The following is a 5,214-nucleotide window of genomic DNA, read 5'->3' on the forward strand; positions in this document are numbered from 1 at the left end:
GCAAGTGGCCTATTGTACACGCACTACATATAAAGTGCCAAAATCATCATTTTTTTTATTTTTTTATTTTTTTGGGGGGGTACTTTGATTGATTGAATTTGGGGGGGTGTCTGTTGTGTTTTTGTGATCGTGTTCCTTCCTTTTTACTACTATGGTTTCTTCTAAGTTTCCTCTCTTAACTCCTCATAATTATGCTACTTGGAATATTGATGTATGGAGTAAACTTATGGAAAAAGGACTAACTCATTACATTGATGGAACTATTGTTGCTCCCACTGATCCTAAGGCTGATCCTATTGGTCACTTGGATTGGCTCACTAAAAATATCATGCCAATTGGTACCTTAAGAAAGTATGTATCAAAGGATCTCATTTTTCATATTGAGAAATGTACTCTAATCAAGTATGCTAGGCAAAAGTTTCAAGAATTATATGGTCATGTTGATGAGATTAGGGGATATCAGATTGATAGTGATCTCACCATGTTAGATCCCAAGAACTTTGATACTATACAAGATTATGTCACTAAGGCAAAAGAGTTGAGAGCACAACTCAAGGATTGTGGCATTGATAAGAAGGATACTCAATTGACCTTCAATTTGATGGGCAAGCTTCCACAAGAATATGCAGCATTTGTTTCTAGTTTCCAAACCCATAGGATGGCAATGGGTTCAAGCTACACAATGCCTACATTTGATGCTTTCACCAAAATGTTGATTGTGGAACAAACTAAGTTGATAAGCATGGGCATTCTTAAGGCTTCTAAGTCTCAAGCATTAGTGGCAAATCAAGGGAACAAAGGAAATCAAGGAAATGACAACTCAAACAAGAAGAAATGGCAATCAAAGCCTAAGGACAAAGCACCATCTTCTCCACAACAAGGCGATTCATCCTCTTCCAAGAGGGACAATTCACCAAAGAGGGAGAGATCTACTTGTGCCTATTGCAAAAAGGTTGGTCATGAGGAGCGTTGTTTCCATTCTAAGAAGATTGATGAGCTCACACACATCCTCAAAAAGCATAACATTGATTTGCCTAAAGTCTACAAGAAGGATGATTCATCAACTTCTACTTCCTCACAATCAAAAGGGAAAGGGCAAGCATTCATGGCTTCTGCAAGTGGGAAGACTCACTCTTTTGGGACAAGAAAAGGAAAATCTCTTTGTGCTACTACAAGTCATGATTCAGGGAGATGGCTTCTACATTCAGGAGCTTCTCATCATATGGCATCTTCGCAGTCTATGTTCTCTTCATTTGAGCCTTGCACCATGCTGCAGATTTTGATGGCCAATCATACATACATGGATGTGATTGGGAAAGGATCTATTGCCATTGGGGATAACTCCTTCAATGATGTATGTACCCCACTTGACAAACAATCTCCTTTCCATCTATCAAATCACACATGGCGCAACTAAGAGAATTGTGGAGTTCGCACCCGAGTCAGTTTTCATTAGAGACTTGGAGACTAGAGCTATCATTGCCACTATGGTGGTTGATCATGCATCTCGGTTATACTCCTTTTATAGCATATCTGTGTTAAACTTTAGCGCATCCACGGCACATATTGGCGCATAGAAACCATCTGTCAGCGCATCTGATCTTCTTTTTAGCGCATACCCTTTTCTGATTGTCAAATGCATATGAGCACCATTTTAGCGCATCAAAGCAATAACTTAGTGCATCCAGTCTATTTGTCAGCACATCCATTCCTTTCTATAGTGCACTCAGGCTGAACTTTAGCGTATAGACCTAAAAGAGGCAAAAATTTGTAACAGAGTCAAAAAGTAGGCTTGTGGGAGGTTGAATATATATGGAATATAACATTTAAGTATAAGTGACATTTCCTCTTCTCTTTTCTCTTTCTTATATTTTAAGTTATATTCCACATATATTGTCAGGAAGTTTGAGAGGGGTTTCGGACCTCTAGGAGTTATAATGCAAAATCTAGTTTTTGGAAGATCCTCCAAATTTCAGACTTAGTCAATTTTCAGGGCATTTCAAGATCAGGATTGTAAAATTTGTAACCAAGATCAAAATTTAGGCTTGTGTAAGCCCATACTAACATTTGATCACTAACTGTATGCAGGTTCTAATATTTTTTGTGCAGGGGAAGGAGTTAGTTTAGAGGCTTTAAGTTTCTTTTTTTACTTTCTTTCAACAAAATTTGGTTAAAAAGAATCCACTCTCCCTTCTTGTACAAGTTAAAATAAACCTCACATTTTATTTTGGAGTGCATAAAATGAACCTTAAACTTCTTTTTGGTGCTTAAAAGAAAATTCATCTTTCTTTATTGCAAGGTAAAAAGAACAACAACTTCATATTTTCTTTATTGCAAGATTAGAGGAAAAACACTTTATTTTGGAAGCTATAAAAAGAACCAAACAAACTTACTTTCTGCAAAGCTTAAAATGAACCTCACCTTCCTTTGGTGTCTAAAAGGATCCTTTTTATTTTTGTAAAGGAAAAAGAACCTCATCTTCATTTTATGCAAAGCAAAGAGGGAAAACTTTCCCCCGTCGACTTTAATTTTGTTGACCAAACATCACGATTTACTTTGTTGACCAGGCTTGTTTTACAAAAATTTTGGAAATACACACTTTGCTATGAAGGGTTAAAAAGAACACCATGCTTTTTGGAGAAACATCTCCAAATAGAAGTTAGAAAATCATTGCCTTAGAAGGTTAAAAAGAACTTTTTGTGCCTTGTCTCGAAAGTGGAAAGTATATGCTCTCCCCTTAATTAGGTGATCAAAAAGCTAAACCACTCTTACGTTTTCAGTATTTCAAGCAATAAATCCTTTAGCAGGCCTGCCCTCTTGAGGAGCTAATAACTCTTAAACCCTTTATGACTGGTGAGAGGGGAATGACCTAAGTGGGAAATGACTTTATCACCAAGTGTTCCAACCCACTATAATCAAAAGTGGAGGCTGACGAAAGTCCCCTTCAACGGTTTTGCTCAGCGATTAGCCTTCCCCTAGTATCTTTACGATACATAAAGCCTTTGTTCTAAAGGTTGGGAAGCCTCCCGAGGGAGTTTATCACTGAAGACCAAACAGAAGCCTGATTACAAACCTTAGCATTAGAAACTTTGAGTTGAGTCAGACGTCAAACATTGGCAATATCATAGTGCAAGGGTGGGGAAGAATCTGCCCCCAAGATTACTCACCATATATCTCCCAAGATAACTACTCAATTGTGAAGCAATTCACTTTGAGTTAATTTCTGGAAAAAGGCAAAAAAATGGGCACCCCCTAGGGGGTGACAAGGTTGTTTGAGCTGACGGAGTATCGAGACTAGTGGGCTATGATATTGTCAATGACCTTTGAATAAAGAGTCTATTTGATGTGTCTTTTGTTGTAAATCAAACCAGTGATAACATCGAGGATTTGAACACATCCTCAAAAGAACATACACTCAATGTTTAGCATTAGGATGACCATTGTCTTCATGTGTGCTATGTATTCTTGTCACAAATGTTAAAATATCTTGCAAAGTATCTAACAATAAAACTCAAGAGTCAGTTCAAACAAGGAAAAATCATAAAGTGGAGAAGATTTCCAAATCCAATAAAGCATCTTTTGAGATGGTTATCAACATTTCAACTATCTTTAGGAAATACTTTCATCCAACAAGATTAGGGGAATATCAAACCAAGTGAACAAGAGTTTATCTATTCGACTTAGTAAGCTCGAGTATCTAAAATGAAATCATCCATCAAAATCACAAGTGTTAAAATTCAAAAACAACAGAAACAAAGAAATCAAGATAGTTAGCGCATAGGAGCAACATCCTAGTGCGTAGAAAACATTCAATAGCGCATTTGCACTAAAACCTAGCGCTTTCATCACTCAACTTAGCGCACAATCAGTATCATACTAGCAAAATTTTAGGTAGCGCTTGTCAACATCAGTCTAGCCTATTTAGATATCAGTGTAGCACATTCAAGACATATCATAGTGCTTTCAGTCCAAACAATAGTGCGTAATCGGAACATATTAGTGCATAACCCATCTAGAGTAGTCATTTTCAAACAGTCTAAAATAGCGCATAGGAGAGGCAACATAGTGCATAGAGAGCTTTTGTAGTGCACCTAGAACATTCGTTAGCGCATCCAGTCTCTGTCTTACTGCATGATCAAAACTAGGAAAAACAGAGAGTAAATCAGGTCTTTAAGGAAATTTTCATCAACAGTCTTAAGTACCCTTTTAGGTCTTCTGTCAAACTCAACAGTCAGAATCCGAATCCAATTATCAGAGAAAACAATTCCAAATCAACAAGGCGTTCTTAGAACAAGTTTTTTGAATCTTCAACTAGCTCAAGATAAGACTTCATCCAACAAAATCAGGCAATATCAAAACAATGATCAAAGGTTCCACCATCTAACGGATTCTACCAAAAACAAATACTGAGTTTAAAACCTTAAGTTGTCAAATCAAGTTTCCATATCGAGAGACTTTATCCATATCATTTGACACACTTTGTCATGGAGGTGAATCAAACTAAACCTCTACTTGATAAAGTAAGCTTGATTTTTTCAAACAAAGTATCTCAATTCAAACATCAAAGAAAACCATTGATCATTTCTATATGACCACTCCTCATATTTTGAGAAGAACAAGTCTTCATCACAAAACTACGTTGAAGAAGAGACAACCTAGTCCTAGGGCCCTTACCAAAAGGAGTAAATTTCTCTACGTCAACCTATCAAAAACATCAACTTTGATCATTCATATGACCATTCATTATCAAACCAAGAAAAAGGAAATGACTCCTAACGTAAATCAAGATCAAGATATCATGGCTCTCCAATCTAATCCCATTTTTTATCAAGATCCCACCTATCAATAATCTTATGATGATCCCCTAACCTTTTGGTATTCCATCCATGATGATCCCCTTTTATCTCAAGAACAAAATCCCATTCAACATCCATCTTCTATGCAAAATCATGACATCCCTTCCATCTCCTTCACTACTCTAATTGAAAATCAAGAAAAAGGCACAAATGATCCTACTCCAAGTCAAGATCAAGGAATCCTTTCATCCTCCAAATCCATTTTAGATCCTTTCATTCCAAAGTCAATCTCTTCGTCCTCCAAATCTATCTTAGGTCCTTTCATTTCAAAGTCAAACTCTTCATCTTCTAAATCTATCTTAGGTCCTTTCATTCCAAAGTCAAAATCTTCTTCCTCCAAATCTATCTTAGGTCCTTT

This window comes from Cryptomeria japonica, chromosome 9, assembly GCF_030272615.1.
Source record: "Cryptomeria japonica chromosome 9, Sugi_1.0, whole genome shotgun sequence".
NCBI classification, from domain to species: Eukaryota; Viridiplantae; Streptophyta; class Pinopsida; order Cupressales; family Cupressaceae; genus Cryptomeria; species Cryptomeria japonica.